General features: G+C 38.3%; 1 protein-coding gene across 23 annotated transcripts in view; it reads right to left on the bottom strand.

The window, feature by feature from the left end:
• LOC311431343 (uncharacterized protein) overlaps positions 1 to 13,126 on the bottom strand; it is a 358,114-nt gene that overhangs the window by 294,523 nt on the left and 50,465 nt on the right. The window contains exons 2-4 of one of the 23 annotated variants that reach the window (XM_084508765.1): positions 3,397 to 3,478; positions 3,117 to 3,310; positions 476 to 993 (exon numbers count right to left, since the gene is read on the bottom strand). The exons of 20 other annotated variants lie outside the window; for them this stretch is intronic. The gene's annotated coding sequence lies outside the window, so the exon portion shown is untranslated. Of the gene's footprint in view, positions 1 to 475; positions 994 to 3,116; positions 3,311 to 3,396; positions 3,483 to 13,126 lie in introns of those variants that run through there. 2 more of the 23 variants (XR_014689363.1, XM_084508766.1) reach the window with 2 other exon arrangements.

Here is a 13,126-nt window from a genome sequence, read left to right as displayed (position 1 = left end):
GATGCAGGGATGTATTCTTTTCTAACACTTTTGACTTGGTGTGGGATTAGCCATCTACAGCAAGCACCATACAGAAGTAAATAAACCAACATGCTTTACCATTTTGTGCAGTATGAAATGGTAAACTCATATATTTAAAAAATATGGCCCTTGTCATTTCTGAAAACTGCAACATTTGTGATATGAAAAAGTAATTTGCATAGCAATTCTACAGGAAAAGATGTAGCTGAAAGCATTATATAATGTCTGAAACATGACAATGATAAACCTCTTGTTAAGAATGGCTCTGCAGGGCTAAAAATATTTATTGCACTACTATGGATTCAAAGCTTAGAAAATTATTTCAAATGTTTTATAAATAAAATGTTTTTAAATAATACAATGAATTAGAGGTTTTAATTGTTTGGAACTTTAACTTGTAAAGTTAATAGTTCATTCTTTTCCTTTAAGTCATCAAAACCACCTTTATGTTTTTAAAGAAGTGAAGAGATTCCTATGATTTGCAGAGGTAAGTTTCTAAATATAATACAAAACATAAATCCGGTAGAAGAAACCCTGCACCTTTTTCCAGAGCTTGTTCTCTTTCTACTTTAGCATTATCAGCAATTTTGAAATAGTGTTTTAGTCCAAGGTTTTGGAGATTCTTATCCAAGTTACTTGTACCTACTACAGGCTGACTTGACTGGTATATCTCAGGGCAAGAAGTACAGTAAAACAATGACAGGTAAATTCTTATTGTTATTTATTGTTGTTGTTTTAAATATACAGTTTCTCTCATGTATATCTTATTTCCTGTGCATTTACACTGTTTTAAAAAAGTCAGAATTTCCCATTTTAGGAATCTTGACCTAATGTCTTTAAAGGAAAAAAAAAAAAAAAGCTAAAGCTGCTTTTTTTCTGCGCAATTAGATTTAAAAAATAAATAAATAACTTTCTGCAATCCTTATGGATGTCACTACTTGAGAGGAAATTATGTGTTTAAAGGATATTGACCTGTGGAAGACAAAAATTTAAAACATTACCACATAAACTTAATATAAACAGAGCTTATTTGACTCAAGACTATGAAACTAGAACTTTGCAAAAACATGGAATTAGGTCTTACTGCTAAGTTTAAGTAACAAAACTGTGATTGAATAACTGAAATAAGACATGACAGGAACCAGAGAAAAACTACAGAAGCAAGAGCTAGCAGAAGTCATTGGACTATATGATCTTGGATTTCAATTTAGAAAGGACAACAGTTTTAATATTTTTATGCATTTTTCCTTTTTGGTTAGAAAACTTCAAAAACTTTTTCAAATAGCTTATCAAAGGGGAATTCATTAGTCTGGGATACAAATCATTACTAATGATCAGCTTAGAAATTTAAAAAATATCTAAAAAAACTCCAGGACGTTTTGTGTGTTTCAAGATACACCCAAACAAAACAAAACAAAACAAAACAAAACTAAACTATTCTAAAACCTTTATGCTTTATCATAACTCCTCTTCAAGTCAAAGAAGTAATTGAGACTTGACATTCTGAAGGGAAGAAAAATGAATTTAGCAGAAAGCTGGGTTGTTCTAATCCTCTGAAAAAAAATCATGTCTTTTCTAATCTTGATAAGGAGTATTCCAGAAAGTGATATTTTAACCTTTCCTCCCACTCAATTGTTCACAAACTTCTCAATCTGCCAAACTCCCTCTATCCCCAAAATGTCAAGGGGACACATTGCCTTAGTGGTAAGATACAGACCATCTCTAGCTATTATTTTTTGAGCCACCTGTGCCCAAAGTAATCTGGACAACATCTTTGAGTCCTTGTGAAGTGGTCACTTGGAATCCATTTCCATGCAGGCTTTCTCTGCAGTGAACATAGAGTTCTTCTGCCTTTATTCATTGTAGAGGGATATATGGGTAGGTAGGGCTTAACATATTAAGAGTAATGCAACAATCATTACTGGAGATGCATTATAGGAAAACTCTTGTGTTTTCTGGCTTAGTTGGTTTAAACGTTATTTAGAAGAACAGTCAACAACAAATAAAGAACCTATTTTGTATGCATGGCAGTACATGCATCCTTAAAAAGTACGGCCATTCTTACAAATGCAGATATAAGGGATAAATAAAGCAAGTCTGTGTTTATTTCAAAAAAGGTCTGACCAAACCCACAGCAACAAAGTTGGCTGCTTGAAATTTGAGCAAACATTCACAAAAATTTCTTCCTTCAGCACTCAGCTAGCTAGCTTCAGCATCATTAAGAAACCAGATCTAGCCTTATAGCCATGTATTCCAATTTGAATAACACCAGGAGACAAAATAAATCTATCACCACTGTATTCAAGGACACCATCTTTTAACACAGTTCTCTACCAAACAAATTGTCTAGATCTACCGTTCTAAATGTAATTTAATTAGAATTCTGCTGCACAATCAAAAGGAAAAGGAAGGAGGGGCAAATCATTGGGAACATGAACTGATAAAAGGAATTGCTGAGCAGAACCCTTCTCTCTCCCGAATGTATATAACTGCACAGCAAACCAAACCACTTGGTAACACCGGAAAGGAGAAAGAAGATGATGATAATGACATGCCCTGCAGCTTTTTGTTAATGAGAACATCTATCAACTGATTTACATTAGAAACATTCCAGTTACCCATGCAGTGAGTTTTTGATAAATATGTTTAAACAGCAGACAAAGCATTATACAGAATAGCTGCACAGCATCTGTAGCTTACTCTGATGTTAAAAGCCCAAAAACCTTCAGTCTGACCACAGGATGTCTTCGCTATTCTCTTATTATTATAATAGACATCTCTGAGTAAATTTGCTGAATGCATCCAAGTTACCTTTTTGATGAGGACTTTTCAGAACAGAACTGCATTCATGCTAAACTTTTTTTTTTTTTCTTTTCCTATTTTACTACTTCAGTAAAGCACCAATATGCCAAACAAAAAGATAACAAGACCACTTGTTTTAAAAATCAAACAAACATGTACTTCAGCTAATGTCAGAGAAGACTGCCTTGGACATAACCTACTTAATGTTTTTACAGTAACCCCAGGGCTTTCTAAAGCATAGATCTGTTTGCATGTATCCAGTGACTGAGCTACAGAGGAATTGTCCAACTTACCAAGGGTAGCTTGCACAGCCAGATGGTGATTATGCCTGGAATTTCCAAACTACAGCAAATGTTGATGAAAGCATCACAGCTGCTACATGCTCACACAAACATAGCTGTCAAAGGGAACCAGCACATTGCACATCATGATATCCCTGGAAGGTGGAGCAGTTTTGCAAGTTCTGCACAGAGCAGGTTGTTGAGTTCTAAAGATACAATAAATAAATAAATAAATAAATAAAGCAATGGTAAAGCAGTTCTAACTTAAGCAGAGTCAACCCTAGGAACTTACAGATTTGGCAGAGGAAACTTAGACATCTGCTGCAGAGGTCTTAGCTTCTACATCCAAGGCTTTCAAAAGTTTAAGTCTTTTTCTACCTAAAAGTAGAGATGTTCAAAATTAAATTTGGAAGAGACAGTTCCTAGAAAGCCAGGATATAGCTGCAGACAACAATACATGCAGGAAGTCAGTAGACAACTTCATATAACACTTGGTCTCCAGATTCAAATAGCGAAGTGACAGCTGCATGGACAGTTAGAGGGCATAACATTCAATTTGCTTAGATGTGGTTTCAACAAGAGCATTACATAATTGTGAGCCTACATAGAGACACCAAGATAGAAACAAGAAAGAAGCCATTTCACAAGTGTTTTGAGCAGTTATGACCTCTCATGGTCAAGCAGAGGGAGTACTATGGCTACCTAGTGAAAAACAGTCAAATCAGGTATTTTGTGTATTGCACACCTTGTACACAAACTGGTACTCAGAAAGATGAACTGATATAAGAATATGTATTAATGTCTACTGAAATTTTGGTGAAGAGCTGCCGTAACATTTGTCGGTTGACCCAGTAACCACCTTATAACTACTGAGGAGTTTCATAGAATAAAATGAGTGTTTCATCTGTAAAATAGTGTTCCAAGACTTCACTCACCTGAGGTTGAATAGGGTATTCCTCATGATGGACTGCGGAAAAGTGGAGAATGGAAATTTAACTTACGTATTTCCATGATGGGTCTTTATAGCGCATTACCATTTCACGATAACTACTCAAGTCCATTCATTTTTTTTTGGGGGGGAAGCATATTGATTTAAGATTGCCAAGTATATTGATTGATGATTTGGAAATAGAAGAAGAATTTACAGGCTATGTAATCAGTGCTTACTCTCAGTCTTGCATACAAACATGGCAAAACAACTGCATGCGTTTTTTTGTTAGAAGCGTGGTACTGCACTGACTTTACATTCACTGCATAATCCTGCCACTAACAGTTTTAACTTCTTAGGCATGAGAGCTCCCTTTCCTGTCAGCATTGACAATGCTGTTTGAAAGACGTTGAAGTTAAATGGATTCAGGAACTCCTGGTACCTCGTTTATATCTGGAAACAGCAAAGATAGCAAATATTTCTCTAAATGCCATGGGTCTGTATGGTACACAATACAGTCAGCAACACAAACAGTTTCTGTCAGGTAACCTCCCAGAATAAAAAGGGGCTAAACAGGGCCCTGCACAATATGAAAGGGAATATCAAGTCCTTAATTCCATATTTGAAAAAAAAAAAAAAAGAAAGAAAAAAAAAGCCTAAAACCTATCCTAGTTAAGCATCTTTAAAGGGGAAGAGACTAGTTGACATTTACTTTAATAACTATTGTTTTGTTCTGTTGACGTCTTCAGAGCAACAGACACCTCTCAGAAAGCTAGCCTTTCCATTAGGCTCCAAACTTCAGGCTGGTTCACCAGAATGAAAGATTCTAATGAAAGCTGTGTGTAGTTGTGATTTTCCCCTTAAGTTTTTAACTGCATTTTTAGAGTAATTAGGAGAAAATATAAAGGATTTCACAGTTTGCTCAGAATCCACTTTGCACTTTTTAAAACCGTCTTCCCATAGGATGCAAAAATTAATTGACAAGTCCAGAAAAAAAAAATAAAAATTATCTTGCCAGCTGTGGCCAATGGAAAAATGTATAAAAAGAAAATAAATAGGAGCCATTCAGTCAACTCTAATAGAATATATATATTTTTAATTTTTTTCACTCTACTTTGCCATTTGAAAATGATCATGTTTTGTTGGCTTTGAGATTGCTTTTTTTTAGAATTGTTCTTGAGAAAAAGCACTTCTAATAATCTTCACAGCTCTTCTAACCCTGCATGACTGAGCATGCTTAAAACTTTAGACTGTTATATATGACAGCCAAGTATGGAAGCCACGCTATGTACTTACATGGGAACACAATGAGAACTATGGAAGGCCCTGTGTCATTCATGTTTTATCTAGGTCTTTTAAGATCAATTCTATTTTAAATCCAACTGTACATAAAAAAGGAAAAGGGAGTGGATAAGTAATAAATTCAGGTCCCTTCTTTCCTAAGGGATACGATTTCATATGCAAACACAATCAACTTTTATCTATTTCCTTCCAAAAATAGCACAAAACTAAGGCTCAGAAAATTCTTACTGAAGACTCCTTTCTGAATACAGCACTTTTTCTGAAATACAGCACTGTTTCTGAATACAGAACCTTTGCAAGCTTCAGTATTCTTTAACTCACATATCACTAGGCTGTTCGTCTAATGTTTTTCATCTCCTAATTTTCCCCTCAAACCTTTCACTCTTCCGACTAACATGTTTTAATACCTTTACCTTCACTGATAGCTAAAAATTATTTCTCCTCTTTGCTCCCCTCTTTCTTCCCCACTCACAGCTATGGCACAACTTTTTCTCTTTTTCATAAACCTCTTTTTTTTTTTTTTTTTTTTTCATAAAACTTCTGTGTTTACTCCATGTTTTCTTTTAAACTTTATTACTCCTGTGTACTAGCACAAAATGCAGGATGGAAGTACTATGACCACTTTACAATCATCTCTGTGTGTCTAGGAAATGGAAAATGTGATATTTTTTTTCCAGAGGTATTAGTAAATAAAACACAGAGCACAGGCAGAACATTTGTTCCCACATCCATTTTAAGAGGACTTTGAACACAAACAGAAATTGCCTCATAAAGAAGACACTGTAAATGCCATTCTTCACTTGGGCTTAATGTTGCCCAAGTTAGAGGCAATGAAGAACTTAATTCCACCACCTTATATTTAATTCTTAAGTTACCTTTTAAATCTTTCTTTAAAGTACCCATCCAGCTCGAGTCAGACCTTCCCAGTTTAGACAAGACACACATACAGAGTATAATTTAATTAAGCCCTCTGCTTATTATGTAAACATAAAGACTACAAGCAATTCTTCACAAAGCAATGCTATTACCACTTCCATGTACACATCTAATTTTAGCCAGGTAGGAAATTCAAAGCCTGCCCTTAGCCAGGCTCCTCCTGCTTGTTCATGCTGGCAGACATGAAATTTGAACCTGTTTGTTCTTATAGAGCTCTCATTTTTCCAAGACTTCATAGGGTTTAATAATACTTTTCACTTGTGTGTTAATCTGTTGACTTTATTGTAACAGAGTTTAGCTGAATGTTCATTTAGACTTAAAGGTTTTCACCTTATTGTCTCTTTGAAAGAACTCAGTTTCTTCCTATAGTCCAGTATTTTTTCCAGTTCACTTGAATACAGAAATACTCTGTATTCACTTGAATATAGAAATACTCTGTATTCACTTGAATACATAAAAAGACTGTTTGTGTGACACACATTGAAATAGTGTAACACAAGGTTTGGACAGCTTCACCCAAGTCACACAACTTCCACTCTTGAGTTTTTAGTAGTTATTAAATTCCATAAAACAAAGCAACACAAGGATCTATACCAAAATACCTTTCAAGGTGGTACAGCAATAAAAAAAAGTGTGGTGGTTTGTTCCCTCTTAAACATTCAAAAAGTAAATAAACTCTCAAAAAGAGGCAATGATTACTTTCAAGACTGCAGAGAGAACAAAGAAAGTGGGATAAAGATAGCCTTTGAATACTATACCCAGTCATATTGAAGCTCTGACATGGATTACATTGTATTGACAATTACCAACTGAGATGATTTCCATATTAAAGACCATGCATCACTTGTATGAAAATACAAATTCTGGTGTTACAGTAAAAATATAAAGTTGGTATCTTAACATCCAAGTTTGTTTTCTGTCATCCTACAATTTCAAATTCCAAATTCCACCTGAAAAATATAGGTTGCTCTTGTTCATTTTTGGTTCAACATCTGAAAAATCAATTTAATACTTCTATAACTGTTACTGAGGTCATGGGAAAAGTCTGTCACAAAATTGAATCAGCTCATACAGGCTTCAGATTCAAGTCTGCCTTCACATAGTTCTTAAGGCAGCTCAGGGGTGTGAAACAAGCAACCTGCCTGACAGAAGATTTCTCCACAGACTGTCAGTGGGTATGAAACTGATATGGTGTCCTTTGATTTTTTAAATCACAATAGTTTATCAGGAGGAAAGCATACAGTCAAACTCAGAACTCTGTCACATACACTAGTCTTTTCTTACAATGTTCATCTATTCTTCATCTGTATGACACAGCTTTCGGGGGGGGGGGGACTTCTGGATGAGACAAAATGAGGAATCACAAAACACAATGTGTACTCAGAAGAAAATGAAAAACATTTAAAACAGCTGTAACTGAGAATCAGTTTAAAGGCACTGTATCTGCTCTTCTGGGAAAGCAGTCAGATAGCTGACTTGAAGTACAGCAATCCACTGGTTAAACATTGCTGCTCCCCACTCTTTACTCTGTAAAAGTAACAACCTCCTTTACTACTCCTGCTATTCCAACAGATTACTTTGATCTGTTGAGCCATTTTGCAGCATCTCAAAATCAAAGAACTACCAGGACAGCAACAGGTGTGACAGGGAATTTGCAATAAGTATGATGCTGTTAATGATAACCACAAAAATCAAAGACAGGAAAACTGTTTCTGACATACAAAGCTTCATTTTTAGAAAAAATTGAAAATGTTAAGACATTTTCTGTGCATATTATTATAACATTCCTCTCTTGACTGGTGTTACAAGTGGTGGAAAAACATCCCAAACTTTCCACTCTACTCTAATATTGTATATTGTGGGAGGTAGATTTAGGGATACTGAAGCAAGAAATTGAACTATAAAAGGGATATCAAATCCTTTACAAACAAGGATAAACTTCTTGCCAACCCTTGCAAATTTGATTGAACATAGACCTTTGAAATATGCAGTATGATCTTCTCAGCAGGATGTCACAGATGTTAGGTGCTAAGCTCTGAAGATCTCATGAGATGCCACCTGCACAGACCAAACTCTGTCCCTCTGCAGCCCCTATCTGCAGCTGAACAGCATTCAGATCACCTCTTGGATTGAAATGAGTATTCTTTCCCCAGCACAACATGACAGCTTTGAATTTGCCTGGAAGGCTATTCCAGATACATTCAGTCCAGGCCCATAACCACACCATGAGAGAGTCAGCCTAAATGAAACCATTCAGATCAACCAGTAAAGAGAAAAATGCAAAAATAATGGAGATTGGAAGTTTTTATGTGTGAGAAAGGAGCCAGGAATGGGGAAGAAATGACCACTGGGGAGACCAGTAGTCAGTGTAATGGGCAGAAGTTATGTCCACAACAGAACTTATGCTCATCCAGAAGCTGAGCCCAGATCTTCAACACTTAGAAACCCTTGATGACTGCAGAAGCATGCTAGTGTTTGTGAAACCTGTTGGAGAAGTGTGACCTGTAGTATGTTGCCACTGTTTTTGTAATCCTGTTTGGACATTAATTCTCTGATCAGCTACAATGTGTGACAAAGGAATCCAGTCCACAATTACACATCATATGCTGCAATCACAAAAATTGGTCTTTAAAATGCATCTGTAAAGCAAAAACATTGCAAGTGATCAATCAATAAAATCAATAACAAGTACCTGACAAATGCCTTCAGCATAATGCTACAAAATAACTTCACTGTGCCAGCACAAACAGGCAGGGATCTACTCTTAAGTTTTGTCTACTGGATATAAAACTCTACAGATGCTTTGTTTTTTTTTTTTGGTACTTGAGGGGTCCTTCAATAACTGTTGAAATGACATATGTGCTACCATGACTGAAAGCTATTTGCCTTCTGGAGAAAAATTGGCAAAGATGAAGTAAATAGAAAAAAAAAAAAAAAAAAAAGCAGAGGAAATTCACAACAAAAAAGCAGCCTGTACCAACTCTAGAAAGAAAGTACTTAAAAGAAATTAGCTATAGGATGTGACACCGCAACCAAGCAAAGAGCTGAGCACTAGAGTACCCTCAGTGCTAAAGTGGTGGTGATCAAGGGGACAGCAAGTTTTGATAGCTGGTGCTGTATTGCATTTTCATGCTGCCATGGGCAATCCATTCTTGGAAATTTTATGTCTAAGTGGATGAATACTGAGACACCAAATACTCACAGCTACGGATACACTTACACTTGCCTGAGGAAACTTAATTCAGCTCCATTCTGCTTATTCATGTTATAAAAACAAACAGACAAACAAAAACAGTATTTGAAGCATTGAACAATAACTTCTACCACAGGCAGAATTCCTTGGCAATTCTGATTGCCTGACATGATAATTTTGATATCTGTATTTTGATACAGGTTTTTGTCAGTGGTACTACTGTAGATATGGAACTACTTTGCCTTTAAGCATTAAAAAAGTCCAGAAGAATACTTTTATAGAAAGTATGCCTTTACTTCCGTTCCCAATTTACACAAGGCAATATGAAAATGTTGGTGAAATATCCATTCTGAATGAATTACAGTATTCTGTAAGGCATACAGCAGGTTTTCCCTTGTACTTTCTCTTACTGCATTCAAAAAGGTGAAATCTTCAATCCATCTGAATTCCGCACTCAAAGAGACAGCTTGTTAAATCTTGTCCCCATGCCAATGGCATTCTGTAAACTTTGAAGTTGGTATTTGAAGGACACTCTCTTCTACTGGATTGAAGATCAAGCACAAAGAAGAAAGGTGTAGACCAATGTAGCAGAAAACAAAACATAAAACTACTACTAATATTGACTTTAAAGTGTAAAGAAAATCTGGCAGTGGTTAAACCTACTTATAAATACTACAGTTATTGTTAAGTTTGCTAAGAGAGCACACAAATCCATAAAATGCTATGACCAAAGCTTGCATTCTGAAGTTACAAAATCAAAATGAAAGTCTTTGAATTAAAAACACTTGGGGTGGAATTCTCTTGTAAAATAATACTGAGCAATCCCATATGACTACCTTTTACATATTAGAAGTAGTGAAACATCTGTTCAGGACACTGGTTGGTAGAGTCCCTTGGGAGGCGGTTCTGAAGGGCAGAGGAGTCCAGGAAGGCTGGGCGCTCTTCAAGAAGGAAATCTTAATGGCACAGGAGCGGTCTGTCCCCACGTGCCCAAAGATGAGCTGGCGTGGAAGAAGACCGGCCTGGCTCAACAGAGAATTGTGGCTTGAGCTTAGGAGAAAAAAGAGGGTTTATAATCTTTGGAAAAGAGGGCGGGCCACTGAGGAGGACTATAAGGATGTTGCGAGGCTGTGCAGGGACAAAATTAGAAAGGCCAAAGCTCATCTGGAGCTCAATCTGGCTACTGCCGTCAAAGACAACAAAAAATTGTTTTACAAATACATTAATGCAAAACAGAGGACTAAGTAGAATCTCCATCCTTTACTGGATGCGGGGAGGAACTTAGTTACAAAAGATGAGGAAAAGGCGGAGGTGCTTAGTGCCTTCTTTGCCTCAATCTTTAGCGGCAATACCGGTTGTTCTCTGGATACCCAGTACCCTGAGCTGGTGGAAGGGGATGGGGAGCAGAATGTGACCCTCACTATCCACGAGGAAATGGTTGGCGACCTGCTACGGCACTTAGATGTACGCAAGTCGATGGGGCCAGATGGGATCCACCCGAGAGCACTGAGAGAACTGGCGGAGGAGCTGGCCAAGCCGCTTACCATCATTTATCAGCAGTCCTGGCTATCGGGGGAGGTCCAAGTCAGCTGGCAGCTAGCAAACATGAAACCTATCTACAAGAAGGGCCGGAGGGCAGACCCGGGGAACTATAGGCCTGTCAGTTTGACCTCAGTGCCAGGGAAACTCATGGAGCAGATTACCTTGAGAGTCATCACGCGGCACTTGCAGGGCAAGCAGGCGATCAGGCCCAGTCAGCATGGGTTTATGAAAGGCAGGTCCTGATTGATAAACCTGATCTCCTTCTATGACAAAGTGACGCGCTGGGTGGATGAGGGAAAGGCTGTGGATGTGGTCTACCTTGACTTCAGCAAGGCTTTTGACACCGCTTCCCATAGCATTCTCCTCAAGAAACTGGCTGCTCTTGGCTTGGACTGGCGTATGCTTCATTGGGTTAAAAACTGGCTGGATAGTTGGGCCCAAAGAGTTGTGGTGAATGGAGTCAAATCCAGCTGGAGGTCAGTCACTAGTGGCGTCCCCCAGGGCTCAGTACTGGGGCCAGTCCTCTAGTATCTTCATCGATGATCTGGATGAGGGAATCGAGTGCACCCTCAGTAAGTTTGCAGATGACACCAAGTTAGGTGCATGTGTTGATCTGCTCAAGGGTAGGAAGGCTGTGCAGGAGGATCTGGATAGGCTGCACCGATGGGCTGAGGTCAACTGCATGAAGTTCAACAAGGCCAAGTGCCGGGTCCTGCACCTGGGGCGCAATAACCCCAAGCAGAGCTATAGGCTGGGAGAGGAGTGGTTGGAAAGCTGCCAGGCAGAGAAGGACCTGGGAGTATTGGTGGATAGTTGGCTGAATATGAGCCAGCAGTGTGCTCAGGTGGCCAAGAAGGCCAACGGCACCCTGGCTTACATAAGAAGCAGTGTGGCCAGCAGGGCTAGGGAGGTGATCGTCCCCCTGTACTCAGCTCTGGTGAGGCCGCACCTCGAGTAATGTGTTCAGTTTTGGGCCCCTCGCTACAAGAAGGACAACGAGGTGCTGAAAAGAGTTCAGAGAAGGGCGACGAAGCTGGTGAGGGGTCTGGAGAACAACTCTACGAGGAGCGGCTGAGGGAGCTGGGCTTGTTCAGCCTGGAAAAAAGGAGGCTCAGGGGCGACCTTATTGCTCTCTACAGGTACCTTAAAGAAGGTTGTAGAGAGGTGGGGGTTGGTCTATTCTCCCACGTGCCTGGTGACAGGACGAGGGGGAATGGGCTAAAATTGCACCAGAGGTGTTTTAGGTTGGATATTAGGAAGAACTTCTTTACTGAGAGGGTTTTGAGGCATTGGAATGGGCTGCCCAGGATAGTGGTGATCACCATCCCTGGAGGTCTTTAAAAGATATTTAGACATAGAGCTTAGTGATATGGTTTCGTGGAGGACTTGTTAGTGTTAAGTCAGAGGTTGGACTTGGTGATCTTGGAGGTCTCTTCCAACCTAGACAATTCTGTGTGATTTTGTGATCAAAGCAACATACACTGAAATGTGCTCTCAAAGCTTTTATCCCTCATGTATTTTCTTTAAACTTCCAAAACCTCTGACCTACTCAGTTCCCTTTTCAGCATGCACAATTTTAATCTGCAGTTGTGTATCCTCAAAGTTTCTAGTGCTAGTTAGAAAAGCATAGCTAACTTATTCTTTTTATTGTAGAAAGACAAAGGAAATGGAAGTCGGAAGGAAAGATTTATCAGTGCTAGAACAGTATCTGAAACTCAAAGAAACCTGCAATTGATTCTCTTCCTTGGCACAAACTTCAAATATAAATTCTGGCCAACTGAGTATATTTATGCTTCTTTTCTACTGTTTCCTTCCCTCCTGTTATGGAGGCCTAACACTGAAATAACTTTCACTGCTACAGTAATATGAGCTGTGTATTTACTTCAGACAGATAATAAGGGCTCACCTTACTACCAGATACACAAAACTCTCCTTCTGGCTTCTGCCTGTACAGCCATATTACTCAAATTCTTCTGCCTGTATGACTTTGCTAAGTGGCATCATCAGGGAGAAAACAACTTTAAAAAAAAAATAAAAAGAGGTAACTTCATAACAAAAAACAAATCTGATGTCTTCTCTGAGATTATCTCTGCAAATTGCTTATGCCTTGATTGCTTATGG

Source organism: Aythya ferina (genome assembly GCF_964211825.1).
Source record: "Aythya ferina genome assembly, chromosome: 2".
Lineage (NCBI taxonomy): Eukaryota > Metazoa > Chordata > Aves > Anseriformes > Anatidae > Aythya > Aythya ferina.
The sequence above is the reverse complement of the archived record's forward strand: the minus strand, read 5'-3'. Positions and strand labels throughout refer to the sequence as shown.